The sequence below is a fragment of the Canis aureus genome, chromosome 7, assembly GCF_053574225.1.
Source record: "Canis aureus isolate CA01 chromosome 7, VMU_Caureus_v.1.0, whole genome shotgun sequence".
Taxonomy (NCBI): Eukaryota; Metazoa; Chordata; class Mammalia; order Carnivora; family Canidae; genus Canis; species Canis aureus.
The window spans coordinates 47,295,586-47,311,949 of NC_135617.1; the positions used below are offsets into that span (position 1 = coordinate 47,295,586).

The 16,364-nt window shown below is 33.2% G+C and overlaps 1 long non-coding RNA gene across 1 annotated transcript in view; it reads right to left on the reverse strand.

Moving 5' to 3' along the window:
- Positions 1 to 3,102: 3,102 nt before the first annotated feature.
- LOC144317314 (uncharacterized) overlaps positions 3,103 to 16,364 on the reverse strand; it is a 44,526-nt gene continuing 31,264 nt past the window's right edge. Inside the window, exons 2-3 of the long non-coding RNA XR_013383282.1 lie at positions 14,583 to 14,623; positions 3,103 to 3,421 (exon numbers count right to left, since the gene is read on the reverse strand). This is a non-coding gene — a long non-coding RNA (uncharacterized LOC144317314). The remainder of the gene's footprint in view (positions 3,422 to 14,582; positions 14,624 to 16,364) is intronic.

The following is a 16,364-nucleotide window of genomic DNA, read 5'->3' on the forward strand; positions in this document are numbered from 1 at the left end:
AAGTTGAGAATATCAAATTGTGTTACTCATGTTACCTGACAAAAAAAGTTGAGTAAGAAGATTAGTACAGTGACAAGGTAAGTATTAACTGATACAACAGGGTTATCAGCTAATAAAATCACTAATATTTTAGTTGGAAAAAAAAGTATGCAAGATCCTTCCAGTACATCCTAAATACAAATGAAGTACTTTTAGAAGGTAAACCATTTAATGAATTATTCCACAAAAATTAAGTAGAAAATAAATCACCATAACTTAGTGATGCAATTTCCATGTGTCTTCAAAGAACTTACACATTAGGGTGAATTTTTAAGTTAAAAATATGAAAGTAAATATTTATTAACTATCTGGACAAGTAAGGGTATTCTTATTTTAAAAGCAATGAAAACTCATCAAAAAATGAAAATCTATGGCTACATTTTAAAAATTCAACCAAATAAAGTTGAAATTAAAAGGAAAACAAAAAAAATAAAAATAAAAATAAAAAAATAAATAGAAAACCAAAAATTAGGAAAAGTATTTTTATAATATCAGAAAGGGAGACAGAACATAAGACTCCTAACTTTGGGAAACGAACGAGGGGTGGTGGAAGGGGAGGAGGGCGGGGGGTGGGGGTGAATGGGTGACGGGCACTGACGGGGGGCACTTGACGGGATGAGCACTGGGTGTTATTCTGTATATTGGTAAATTGAACACCAATAAAAAATAAATTTATTAAAAAAATAAAAAATAAAATAAATTTTTAAAAAAGAATATATTAGAATATATTTACAGAAAATAATACAAATGGGTACTACATTTTTTTAATTAATGGTTCTTAAGCTTCATTTTCATGACCTACTTTGAGAGTTGATTGAAAGCTACTGCAACTCAAATTAAAAAAACAAAAAAAGCAAAATGCTTATTTTTTAAAAAGGCACATCATATGAAAATACCATAGTGGATGTGGATCTGCTAAAGGTCCATGGACTGCATCCATAACAACCTGGCCTTTATAAAACATAATGAGAAATATTTTTGAAATCCTAAAGCCTCAAATAAATGATCAAAAATCATGAATTCAGGAGGCAGTTCAAGATGGCAGCATAGGAAGATCCTAAACTCACTTCTTCCCAAGGACACAATAAAACTACAGCCACATTTGCAACAATTCCCTCTGAAAAAGATCTAAAAACTAGCTAAACAGCTAATCTACAATAAAGAACAAAAGGGCCACATTTAGATGGGTAGGAGAGGGAGAAACTCATTTTAACCAAAAGTCCTATCCCTAGCATGATAACCCACAATCAGGAGGGATCTCACAAAACAAGAGCTCCTCCCTGAGCAACAAAGGGTTTGCACCCCACATCTAGCATATCAACCCATGAAAACTGCAGCAGAGACATGAGTTCACAAAACATCTAGCTTTGAAAATCAATGGGACTCATATCTAAAAAAAAGCCATAAGGCTATAGGGAATAGAGATTCTACTCTCAAAGGGCTCACATGTAGACTCACTTGCCCTAGGACCCAGTGCAAAAGCAGCAGTTTGAAAAGTACCCAGACCACATGAGAAGGAGATTCATTTTCTAATCTTGAAGGCCCTACTAAAGGGCAGCACCCTGTCAGAACTCTCTATAGGGACTAAGGTGCTGGTGAACACCATTTTTGTACTCTACTTCTAACCTGCTAGTGCCAAGGGGCACGGCCCACCAAAACACATCCCCACTCATCCTATGAAAAAAAAAATCCTATATACTTGTTCTGGAGCTTCAACCTGGGCATAGGCTACAGGTTTACCACACATCTAGGGAGTATGAAGGTACACTCAATGAATACAGGCTAGGAATCCTAACTTTGTACTTTCTCTAATACCTCCCAGAAAAAAGCCCATACACTCATCTGGAGCCCCAACTTTTACTACTGTCACCAAGGGTACAACTCTAGTTCACTGATCTGGATGCCACCAGGATTTACAACAGCAATGCACATGACTATATCTATTTGCATACATTAAAACTATCTGATTGAGGGCCTAGCTTCTAATCAGCCTGAAATTAGATGCTAACTGAGATCTCTCCCTCTGGAACACTCATAGGTCCTGGGGGAGACAGCCATTTTGCCTAATGAATAGGAACAGAGAGAATAAATCAGAATGAGAAAGCAGATAAATATTTCCAAATAAAATAAGAGCAACAAAAAAATACCTTAATCAAACATAGATGAGTAACTTACTGATAAACTTGAATCAAAGTAATGTTTATATGGATGTCCATTGAATTCGGAAGAAGAATGGATGAACACAGTGAGAATTTCAACAAAGATATAGAAAATATAAGAAAGTACCAAGTAAAAGTCACAAAGATGAAGAATACAAAAACTAAACTGAAAAATGCACTAAAAGGGTTCAATAGCACATCAGATGAAACAGAAGAAAGAATCAGTGAGCTAGAAGACAGAATACTGGAACTCACCAAAACAGAGCAGCAAAAAGAAAAAAAATAATTTTTAAAAAGTAAAGATAGCTTAAGAGACCAATAGGTAACACCCAGCAGAATAACATTTGCATTATAGGGATCCCAGAAACAAGAGAGAGAAAAGGGCTAGCAAACTTATTTCAAGAAATAATGGTTAAGAATCTCTATGACCTGAGAAGGAAACAGTCATCCAGATCCAGAAAGTTAAGAGTTCTAAAGAAGGTAATCCAAAAAAGACGCACATTATGACATTTCATAATTAAAATGTCAAAAGTTAAAGAGAGAATCTTAAAAGCAGCAAAAGGAAAATAACTTGTTACATACAAAGAAGTCTCCATAAGCTTATCAGTTGAATTCTCAGTAGAAATTTGCAAACCAAAAAATGTGACATGATACAGTTGTCCTCCACATACCTGCAATTTCACTTTCCACAGTTTCAGTTAAATATGGTCACCTGGTCTGGAAGCAGGTGATCCTCCTTGTGCCATATCATCAGTAAGTCATTACCAGCCCAACACTATGTTACAAAGCCTATGTCATTCATCTCACTTCATTTCATCACATAGGCATTTTGTCAATTCACATCATGATGAAGGGTAAGAACTAAAATATTTTGAGAGAGAGAGAAAGAGACCACATTCACATACCTTTTATTATGGTATATTGTTACAAATATTCCATTATTAATTATTGCTGTTAATCTCTTACTATGCCAAATTTATACTTTAACTTTATCATAGGTATTTATATACAGGGAAAAAATAGTATAGGGTTCAGTATGATCCATGGTTTCAGGCATCCACTAGGGATTTTAAAACATATACTCTGCTGGGGCTCCTGGGTGGCTCAGTCGGTTAAGCATCTGCATTCCGCTCAGGTCTTGCTCCTACGTCGGCCTCCCTGCTCAGTGGGGATCTTGCTTCTCCATCTCCCTCTGCAGCTCTCCCTGCTTGTGCTCATTCTCTCTGAAAAAGAAAAAGGAAAATAAAGAAAAAGAAAAAGAAAGAAAACATATCCTTTGCTAACAAAGAGTAAGTACTATATACCTAGGTGATGAAAGAAAAAGTTTCAACCAAAATACTCTACCCAGCGAGGTTATCATTCAGAATTGAAGGAATGATAGAATATTCAAGATAAGCTAAAAAATTCATCTCTACTAAATGGGCCTTACAAAAATTGTTAAAGGCAACTCTTTAAGATAACAAAAAGGGCACTAATTACTAACAGAAAATATGTGAAAATAAAAATCTCATTGGTAAAGGTAATTATGGTAGGTAGTAGACTAATCACATATGCAGGCAATTTGAAGAAAAAACAAAAGTAGTAAAAATAATAACTATAATAATTAGTTAAGAAATACACAAAATAGAAAAATGAAAAATGTGATGTCAAAAACATAAAATATGGGTAGGGAGAGTAAAAATGTACATTGTGGAATGCTTCCAAATTTAGCTTGTTGTCAACTTAAAATAAACTGCTATACATATAGCCTATTATATGTAAGCCTCATGATAACCACAAGCAAAAACCTTGAATAAATACACAAAAGGTAATGACAAAAAATATAAACATAACACTACAGAAAGTCATCAAATCACAAGAGAAGAAAGCAAGAGAAAAAGGAAAAACAGAGGAACTACAAAACACATAGAAAACAACAAACTGTCAATAAGTATATACCTATGAATAATTACTTTAAATGTTAAAGTAATAGGAATTTAGTAAAGGACTAAATTCTCCTATTTATCCTTTTAGCCATCTATGTTTCTCATAGTTTAAAAATAAAATAAAAATTAATTTAATTGTTTTCAACTTAAAAAACAAAACCCACCTGTATGCTGCTTATGAAACACTCATTTTATTTATTTATTTATTTATTTATTTATTTATTTATTTATTTTGTTGAAACACTTACTTTATATATAAGGACACAAATAGGCAAAAAAAGTGAAGAGATAGAAAAAGATGTTTCAAGCAAGTGGAAACCAAAAGAAAGCTATACTAATATAGGACAAAATAGACTTTAAAGTATATACTATAATATGAAAAAAACAAAGATGGAATTTACATAATGATAAAGGGGTCAATTTTCCAAGAATATATAATATTTGTAAATATTTATGTACCCTACAAAGAAATATGTAATATATAAAACAAATATTAACAGACCTAAATGGAGAAATCAACAGCTATACAGTAATAGTAAGGAACTTTAATACTCCACTTCCCACTGGATCAATCACACAGACAGAAAATCAATAAGAAAACAATGTCCTTAAATGATACATTAGACTAGATAGATACAATAAATATCTAGAGAACAATTCATCCAAAAGCAACAGTATACACATTTCTCTCAAGTACACATGGAACATTCTCCATGATTGAGCATATGTTAGGCTGCAAAACAGATCTCAACAAATTTTAAAAGATTAAAATTATATCAAGCATCTATTCTGACCAGAATGGTCTATGAAACTAGAATTATAAGAAAAAAACTGGAAAAATCACAAATATGTGGAGATTTAAAAACAAGCTACTGAACAACCAGTGGGTTGACAAGGAAATCAAAGGAAGATTGAAAAAATACCTTGAGACAAATGAAAATGGAAGTAGAACATACCAAAATCTATTAAGATGGAGTAAAAACAGTTCTAAGAAGGAAGATCATATAGATGCAGGCTTATCTCATGAACAAGAAAAATCTCAAATAAACAATCTAGTTTTATACCTATAGGCACTAGAAAAAGAAAACATTTGAAGCCCAAAGTTAACAAAAGTAAGGAAATGACAAAAATCAGAGAAGAAATAAATGAAATAAAGATAAAAAGACAATTTAAAAAGACCAATGAAACTAAGAGCCAGTTCTTTGAAAACATAAAATTGACAACCCTTTAGCTTCATTATGTTAAAAAAAAGAGGGTTCTAATAAATAAAAAATAAAGAGAAGTTACAACTTACTCCAAAGAAATACAAAGGATCATAATAGATTAGTATGAACAATTATACACAAATTGGACAACTATGAAGTTATAAATAAAATCCTAGAAACGTACAATCTTCCAAAACTGAATCATGAAACAGAAAATCTGAATAGACTGATTCCTAGAAAGAATACTGAATTGGTACTGCCCAACATATGAAAGTCTGAGACCAGACAGCTTCACTGGTGAGTTCAACCAAACATTCAAAAGAGATTTAATACCTATCCTTCTCAAACTCACCCAAAAAAAATGAAAAGGAGGGAACACTTCCAAATTTATTTTACAAGGCCACCATTATCCTGATATCAAAACCAAACAAGGATACTACAAAAAAAAAGAAAGAGAGAGAGAGAGAGAAGTAGAAAGAAAGAAGAAAGAAGAAAGAGAGAGAGAAAGAAGAAAGAAAGAAAGAAAGAAAGAAAGAAAGAAAGAAAGAGGAAAAGAAAAGAAAAGAAAAAAGAAAAGAAAGAAAAGAAAAGAAGAAAAGAAAAGAAAAGAAAAGAAAAGAAAAGAAAAGAAAAGAAAGAAAAGAAAAGAAAAGAAAAGAAAAGAAAAGAAAAGAAAAGAAATTACAAGCCAATATCCCTTATGAACATAAATGCAAAAATCCTCAACAAAATATTAGCAAACTGGATTCAACCACACTTTTAAAGGATCATTCACCAGGATCAAGTGGTATTTATTCTATGGATGCAAAGATGGTTCAACATTTACAAATCAGTTAACATAATACTCCACATTAACAAAATGAAAGTTAAAAAAACCATATGATTATCTCAGTAGCAGAAAAAAACATTTGACAAATGCAACTTCTATTAATGATTAAAAACTCTCAAAAAAGTGGGTATGGACAAAACATACTTCAACATATTAAAAGCCATATATGAAAAACTCACAGCTAACATCTTATTCAACAGTGAAAAGCTGTAAGATTGTTCTTTAAGATCTAAAACAAGAGGGTACCTGGGTGGCTCAATTAGTTAAGCATCTGCCTTCAGCTCAGGCCCTGATCCCAGGGTCCTGGGATCAAGCCCTGTGTCAGGCTCCCTGCTCAACAAGAAGTCTTCTTCTCCCTCTCACCCCCCACCCCCACTTGTGCTTGTTCTCTCTCAAATAAACATCTTTTTTAAAAAATTAAGGATTAGAAATGCCATATAATCCAGCAATTCCACTTTCAAGTATCTATGCAAGGAAAACAAAAACACTAATTGAAAAAGAATTATGTACCCTTATGTTCACTGCAGTACTATTTATAATAATTAAGATATGGAAGCCATCTAAGTCCATAAATGGAAGAGTGCATAAAGATGTGGTCTACATTCAGCCATAAAAAGAATGAAATCTTTCCATTTGAGACAACATGTAAGGATCTTGAAGGTATTATGCCAATTGAAATAAATCAGACAGATACTATATGATTTCACTTATATGTAGAATCTAAAAAAGAAAATTAGCAAACAAAACCAAATCTGTAGACACAAAGAGCAGACTGGTGATTGCCAGAGGGGAAGGTGATGCAGGGTAGGCAATATGGGTGAGAGGAGGGAGATCAAGAGGTACAAACTTCCAATTATAAAATGAATGGGTCATGGATAATGCAATGTTCAGCATGGTGACTATAATCAATAATATTGTATTGCATATGTTTTAAAAGTCATGAATACATAATTTTAAAATTAGTCTGACAACTGACATGTGGTGAAATGTTCAAGCATATGTAATTAAGCTATGCAAATAAGAATAGTGAAAACTAAGAAGAGTTACAAGAGAAACTCAATCTCTTACACTGCACATGGCAATGAAAATTAGAAAAATCCATAAAGAAATTTGTCAATGAGTTTTAAGTAAAACAACACTAAATCCCTTTAACCCAATAGTTATTTATGGAAATTATCATAAGGCAAAATAATAAAGAGGGGAAAGAATACACACATGTGTACATGTATACACACACACCTTTATAAGCCAAGCGGCTTGCACAATATTACCCATAATAGCAGATGACTGGAAACCACCTACATTTTCAGGTAGAAAAGAATTTGACAAATTTTAGAATAGCCACATGAAATTATATTATACCATCAATAAAAATGATATATTCAAATAATTAGTAATAGCATGGAAAATATGTATAATAATAAGGATCCAGGAAACAAAAATTAAATTATCTGGCACTTTTGCTAAAAATCAAGTTACATAATATGTATCTCTTTTTAGACTTTTTATTGTTTCATCAAATTATTTGTCTCTTTATGCTGAAAACACCCTTGTCCTAGTTACTATAACTTCATATTAAATTTTCAAATATATTAGGATATGCCTTCCAATTTTCTTCAGGATCATTTTGCTATTCTAGGCCCTTTGTATTTCCATTATAATTTATGAGTCATCTTGTCAACTTCTACAAGAAAGACTACTGTGTTTTTATTGTGATGATACTTAATATATAAATCAATTTGAAATAAATTAATATCATAACAGTATTGAGTCCAATTTTTTAATATAGTGTATCTTTCCATTTCTTTAGACTTTAACTTCTCTCAGTAATGTTTCCAGTTTTCCCACTTTGCGGTAGCTTCCTACATTTTTTCCATATGTGGTGGTTTTAAAATAGGTCCACAAATCCTTTAATACTCCTCACTTTAAGAGGTCAAGATTATGTCCTCTTCCATTGAGTGTGGGCTGGATTTGGTGAGTTCTTTCTAATAAATAGAATATGACAGAAGTGATGGTGTATAACTTCTAGGACTAGGTAACACAAGGCATTTTGCAGTTTTCTTTTTGGATCTCTTGGATCATGTGCTCTGGGGAAAGCCCACTTACACATCTTAATGACATCCAAGCAGTCCTATGAAGAGGCCCATGACAAGGAACAAAGGCCTACTGCCAGCAAACAGCAAGGAATGAGGCCTCTGGTCAACAGCCATGTGAGTACAGATCTTATAGCCCTAGTCAAGCCTGTAGATGACTACAGCTCTGGCTTACAACTTGTCTGCAACCTTCTGACAGACTCTGAGTCTACAACACCCAGCTAAGCCATTTCTAAATTCCTGACCCTCAGAACTAGGAAATCATAAAAAATCTCTGTTTTAATTAGTTATATCACAATAATAACAAATGCACCATGTATAAAAATGTAATTTTAAGTGAGGGGAGGGTATTTAAATATCAACATGTATTAGTTATCTGGTTGGTGGGAGTATGAGCCGTTTAAATATTATGTTCTACATTTCTATAAGTTAAAAAAAAAGGAAAAATAAACTATGATACATTGTCCCAAGAATTCTATCACCAATAATCAAGGAAGTTATTTTGCAAGGAGAAAAATTTTAACCCTCTTACTAGTCTTTAATCATACTATTTCTGCTAGTGTTGAAGCTTTATCATTACATCCAATTTGAAACAAAACAAGACAAAAAAAGCTAATAGTTGTATGATTTAAATTTCAATTGTCCTTACTAAACAATATGATTTTTCTCAGCAAAGAAAGTTATAGTAAGTTTTATATTATACAGGTTTTTATTAATTTAGACAGCAGGAAATTTTGTCTTTATTGATGCCCTAAAATCCATGGTGGTATAATAAGCAAGATACAATATATACGCATTCTATCTGATATGTGAAGGTGAGGCAGTGTGTAAAAATAACATGCAGTCATTTGCCTTGTGACTCTATATACTTTATTCTATTTTAAGGACATACACATTTAAGTACAACTGAAAACTGACTTTTTATATCTTATTGTATACATATAAAAAAACTATTATTATAAATCCATTCAAGCTTTACAACACAGTAGGCATCAAAGGAAGGTGGGAGAAAGAACTAAATGAATTAGATCAAACTGTCCCAAATTTAGTAAACAATCTATAAATAGGGTAACTATATAATTTATTATCTATACCAAGACATTTCTTAGAGTTTGGGAAGATAGCAATAATTAAGCTAAAACAGCAGGCATAAACTGGGATTATGCCAGGATATATTTTCCCCCTATCTTTGAAACTTGAACAATATTTACCCAGAAAGTAAGAAAATTTTATTTTCATTACCTGTCCTCTTAAAACTCCAAGTAACTCACATCTAAGACCATTTCTACAAATTTGATGATAGAATTTAAGCCATTACATTTAGATTTGCCAATTGTAATATACTTTTAATGAGATTGATCTTTTTAATGTGGTTACGAACAAGATAACTGTCATCAAAATTAAGTACAGCCCATCTTTATAAATGAAATGTCTACGATCTTTTCAGCATTTTTGAAAGCTAATATCCCTGCCAGTGAAAGTAATACTGAAGATTGGTACAGCACTTGAAAAGTATAATTATAGTTGTTAAATGCCATGAAATCTGAGGTAGGGAAGTGAGTAATCTTGTGAATGCAGATGCTATAAATGTGATCGAACGCAAATGAAAAGTTAGAAAAGTGGATGGTACATCAGAAAAAAAAGCAAGATACAAAGACAGATACAATTCTAATAAATTCACACACACACACACACACACACCACATTTATCACTGAGTTTCTCATGGAAAATATTATTTAAAATGACATCTGGTGTGGATAAGGAACAATTTCACTTCTACCATCTGAGACACTCTCTATTCTAACACAGATTGTTTAACTGTTAAGTCTATCCTCTAAAATTCAGAGTGAGTTTCATCTAGTTTAATTCAATTATGAAAAATCAAGGCTCTATTTTATATTTAGCAACTTAAAACATTTTGAAACTCTTTAAAAACTATTCTTGGAAGGTTGCAATAGCTTTCAATTGGCAAGTGAATTGAAATGACTTTTCGGCATCGTTCAGATTACCATTTTAGGTTACTGGCAGTCTCCAGAGGGAATTTGAAAATGCAGATTAAACCTGAAAATATGATCATGGTACAGGTAATCTTCTTTTCAAGAAAGCACCTAAAATCTCCTTCATCAACAAGAGTTTGATAAGGGTTAAAATGGTGACTATTGTGGGTAGGTTTAGATTGTGTTCAATGTTTTCATTTTTCTTCTTATTTCATCCAGAGTCATGCTAAACATAGAGGGTTCAATCAATCTCAGAAAGAATCTACTTCATATTTCCTTCAAATATAAAAGTCATTAAATGACATTCCAGCCACTTAAAGTAGGTTAGTGAAGCTGTTAAAGAAGAACCCTTTCTGATGGAAATGAGATAGGAAGCAGAGAGAGTGGGCAAATTTCCAGTGCAGAGCTTTCCAAAGTATTTTCCACAGGATACTGATCATTTAAGATGCTTTATAAAAAAGTGGATGTGCACATTTTAGAATTACTGCATATCTCAACTTTCTCTACGAGATTTACATTGCAGATTTGCATGGCAAGTACCCCAAATTCTGCATCAAGGAAACCTACTTCATTTTCTTTAGTTCTATGTTTAGCAAACTTAATTTTACTAAGCAGTGTAGATTGTAGCTTCTGTGGAGCCTGAGATTTTTACAATTTGGAAGCCATCTTTATGAAAATAATACAAAATAAAATATAAAGTTAATGACATAGTATACATTTATTCAGAAATCTCCTTAAAGTTCTTGGAGATTTATATCTCTTTTCTTCTGATCTCTCTGAAGGCAATATACTGGAAACACTTCCTTAGAAATGTTCCTACTAGTAACCGTTCTTCTCCTCCCAACTAGAACACTTAGAATTCACAGTAACTTCCTATATTATCACTGGTCTGTACAAGTGGCCTGAAGCTTAGACTTCATTACCTTAATAGTAAATTTAACTCTGTGATAAGGTAACAAAGTTAGGTTCCTGGACCCAACTCCAGTGTGCTTCCCATGTAACACCAAGCAGTTCTCAGAATTAGCAAGATCTCTGAAGATTCAACTCAATTCTGACAAAACTACCAGAGTCGAGGTAGCATCAGATTCCACAGACTGAGAGCTCAATCCTATAAGACTGCCTTCCCCCACCCCTAACTTCAAATACCAGTTACAACCCCAGGCTGTTGCTTTTGACCAACTGGATACAGATTGAAGGTTCCAAAGACCTCCTCCAATTCAGGATGCCAGTGGTAAGTCCAAGTTCAATTGGCTATAAATCTGAGGTTCCCACAACCCTTCCCTTGGTTCCATTAATTTGCTATCATGACTCACAGAACTCAGGAAATCTGCCAACTTACCCGATTCCTAGTTTATTATAAAAGGACATAACTCAAGAAGAGATGCATAGGGAAAGACATGGAGAAAAGGCCCAGAGCATCCATGCTCTTACCAGTTGTGCCTCTCTCTCTGAATCTCCATATGTCCACTAACCGAGAGCTTTCGAACCCTGTCTTTCTGTGGTTTTAAGGAGACTTCATTACAGAGTCATGATTGATTAAATCATTGGCCACTGGCTTTGATTCAAGCTCCAGTCTCTCTCCCCAGTAGCCCAGAGGTGGGGGCGGCAAGGAGGAGAGGCAGTTACTTAAGTTTCAACTTCTGGGGCAATGAAGTGGCTCAGTTGGTTAAATGCCCCACATTTGATCTCAGCTCACGTCTTGATCTCAGGGTCTGAGTTCAAGCCCCACATTTTGCTCCATGGTGGGCATGGAGTCTACTTAAAAATCTTAAATAATAAATAAATAAATATTAAAATAAATAAAGTTCCAACCCTCTAATCACAAGGTTGATCCCCCTCAGCAACTAGTCCCTTTACCTAAGGGCTTTTCAAAGGTCATCTCACTAACATAACAAAAGACACCTGTGTTGCTCTTATCACAGGAAATTCTAAGGATTTTAGGCAGAAATAGGTCAAAGAACAAATACATATGTATTAGAAATCATAATATCACAATAACCCTTTTAAATCTGGCTAAAATTATGATTTGGGTGTCATGTTCTAGAAAATAACATAGAGTTTGATCTAGGTTTACACCTTAGAAGAGTTAGAACTAAGCAATATTTATAATACATCAGATAGTTGTAGTGCTATGAAGAAACTTAATTTAGGGAAGAGAGATAGAGTGCCAAGGAGGAGAAAGCAATTTAAAAGAAGGTGATCCAATGTTTATAGCAGCAATGTCCACAATACCCAAACTGTGGAAGGAACCTCGGTGTCCATCGAAAGATGAATGAATAAAGAAGATGTGGTTTATGCATACAATGGAATATTACTAAACCATTAGAAACGACAAATACCCACCATTTGCTTCAACGTGGATGGAACTGGAGGGTATTGTGCTGAGTGAAATAAGTCAATCAGAGAAGGACAAACATTATATGTTCTCATTCATTTGGAGAATATAAAAAACAGTGAAAGGGAATAAAGGGGAAAGGAGAAAAAATGAGTGAAAATGTCAGAAAGGGAGACAGAACATGAGAGACTCCTAACTCTGGGAAACAAATAGGGGTGGTAGAAGGGAAGGTGGGTGGAGGGTTGGGGTGACTGGGTGACAGGCACTGAGGTGGGCACTTGATGGGATGAGCACTGGGTGTTATTCTATATGATGGCAAATTAAACTCCAATTAAAAAAAAGAAAAATAATAAAATAAATAAAATAAAATAAATAAAATAAAATAAAATAAAATAAATAAAATAAAATAAAATAAAATAAATAAAATAAAATAAAATAAAATAAAATAAAATAAAATAAATAAAGAAGGTGGTCAGGGAATGTCTTACTGAGAAAGTGAATTGGAACAGAAATCTAAAGAACATGAGGGAGCCCTCCAAGCTGACTTAAGAAAGAACAAAAATTTGCCCTGCTAAGTGAGGGGTTTTGCTCTTACTTAGAGAAATGGGAAGCAGAGAAATGATATGGTAGAATTAGAAGCCTTTAGGGACAAGAGAGCCTTTATTTAAGTGCAAGAAATTATATACTCATGGGATTGTTCTTGTAGTTGAGGGGACATTTATGATACAGAAGATGAGGGTAAATTGCTGGATCTCAATTTCACTGCTTCAAAGAAATTTGTAGTTTTTTGCCTCAGAAACATTTATTTTTGTTATTTACTTTTATAAAGAATTTGTTTCTCTATCACAAAAATTAAATAGCCACACCACCACCAGCAAAGTCTGTAGAGTTTTATCAATGGCGGAGTATTCACTGGATAGTCCCAAAGTCCCAAAGATCATAAAGGGAAAACAAAAGAATATAAGAAACACTCAAAACAAATCCAAAACCCATAATGAGTTTGAGGAAAAACATCACATGACAGTTTCTGTTCTCATGGTCAGCTGCATATATATTTCAGCAAGATCAGGTACAATTTAGGTAAATCCTTCATACTAACTCCAGCTCCTTAATTGTACCTGATAGCAAGCACACTGGACTCCTAAAAAAGAACAAGAACTTTTAGAGTACAAAGAAGGATTTCCTGGAGGGCAGTACAAGAGGATAATGTCCTCTATATCTTTCTTTCTGCACTGAAAAGACAACATACTGAGAAGTGTATAGTATGACAGAAATAATCTTTAACAACATTATATGCTGTACATGGGAGAAGTTACATGCAGAGAATGGAATTCATGATGAGCAGATTTTCTGAAAATTTATCAACACATAATATACCTTGATAAAATTACTAGCTCTTCAGAAATTCATAATGAAAGACAACTTGGTAGGGTCACTGGGCATTGTGGAGTGTCCATTAAAGGTTTGTGTTTGTGAATGGAAGGTGAAAAAATTCAGCAGAGATGTGTGAATTTTCTGAAGTAGTGTTTCTCCAATAGCAGTAGACCCACTCCATGTGTCCTTAAATGTTTCTGCGATTTTAATCAAAACTCTAATAAGTGATTTTAAAATTTTGACTGAGGAGTTTTCAATTTTATCTAGAAGGATAATTATGAAATAACAGGCACAAACAATATGAAAAAGAGAACCAATAAAAGATATTTTCCCAAAAGACACAGGAGGGGAAAACAAAATATGAGGAATTAAGACACCATTTTACTAGTGCATATAGATCAAAGAAGATAAAACAAACACTAAGAAAATATATTTATGTAGAAGAATTCAGTGATATTCAACCAGTGAAAAAATAGAAGCAGTGCTAGAAGAACTGACTAGCCATTTAGGAGAAAAGTTGGTTAGAAAACACTGTCTCATTTGACATCAAAATAAATATTAAATGAACAAAATAATTAAATGTTAAAAAAGAAAAGCAATACTATAATAATATTTAGGCACATACCTTTATAATCCTGAAGTAGAAAGGACTTGCGAAGTATGAACCTAAATTCAAAGTGAAAATGTTTATAAGAGTTGCCTACTTGAAAATTTTTAGCAGCATGAATAAGGTTAAAATCCAAACAAAATGATTTTTAAAAATTTGTAACTAATTCTTTACGAGAGTTTCAAAACTTCTTATATACAAATCTTAATTATGAATAAAAGAAATATCACCATGTGTGCAAGTGCAAGAAATGACTGGAATACAAATAGCAGTGAACATAAAAATTTGTACAAATCCACGAGTCCTCCAACAATGTTAATTTAAGTACCAATGAACTCGTATGACAAATACTGAAAAGTCTGATAGTAGTGGGTGTTGGTAAGGATGTATGAACACAGGAAATATCATCTATTACTAAATTGAGAGTGTAAGTCAATAAACATATCTGGAGACCAATCTGGACACAGATTCAAACTTTCAAATATAGTTAACTTTAGATGTAGAGTTGCATTTTAGAAAATTATTATAAAGAAATAATAGGTAAATTGCATAAATATACACAAATGAGGACATTTTTGTAACACTGTTTACAATAGCAAATATTTAGAAACAATGCAAAAACCTACCAATTATAGGTACAGTATAACAAATGTTATGCCACAGAGCAGTTACAAATGATAATATATATCATTTATTTATCACCATAGAGAATCATCTATGTTGTTAAGGAAGAATTCAGATTAAAATTTGTATTCCTCAGCTGGTGTGTGAATGCATTATTGTTCTCAGTAATAAACTGACACATTTATTTCTTGTTCCATCAACTATAGACAGTATCTCTTGGCTGCCTCTCTTTCACCTTTTCCCCGCTTTCCACCTCACCACTTCTGTCGCCTATACTTTTACTTTATCAAGGATGACAATATTTATGTCCTGTTTTATTGCTACAATCAATGACTTTACATTTTGGTGTTTACAGAAAAACAGTAATGCTTGTATTATTATGTGCTTTGTAATTACAGGCTCTGCTGTGAAAAATAATTCAAAATGATAAAACTGTGAGCACTGTATTATTGTTTTTCCTGGGTAACTAATGCCTTTTTAAATTGCCTTTTTCCCCCCATGCCCTTATTACATCCTTAGTTTCCTGTGAAAACAGTCCTTTACATAACCTGTTTTAGGAACTCCCTCCCAGCCCCTCCCCACACAGAATTCAATTCCCTGCTGGCATCTTTAATCCTTGCACTTCACCTTGAGCAGTTCTTCTCTAGATGTGCCAAACCAAGCTCTTCCTGGAACTTCAGGTCTCTGCTTTTCTGAATTATATTATTTCTTTCTGGGTGTCCTATCCTTCCCTTTTTTCCTTTTTTTCTGGAATATATCTTCAATTAATTTCCTAAGGAAAGGTGCTTATTAGGAAGTAAAGTTAATGAATCCTTGAATGTGTGATATATATTCATTCATTTTTTCATTCCTTCATAATCTTGAGAGCATTTTTGCTGAGAGACTGAACATACAAATGGACAATGGCCACATTATATATAAAAAGAGAACTCTGACCAACAATCTTCAGTAACCAGCTTAGGAAACCAACCCACTGTCTACAGCAATTGGTCCAAGAAGCCAATTTACTTGTAGGAAGCCAGATCAAGATCTCTAACAAACAATAAACCCTGAATAAATTGGCCCAGAATAGTCAGAATTTGATTAGTAACCGACAGCTTCTCTAATTTTTGTTCCCACTTTCACTTTAGTATCAACCAGAAAAGCCAAATATGCATCCCCAGTCATTCACCTAAG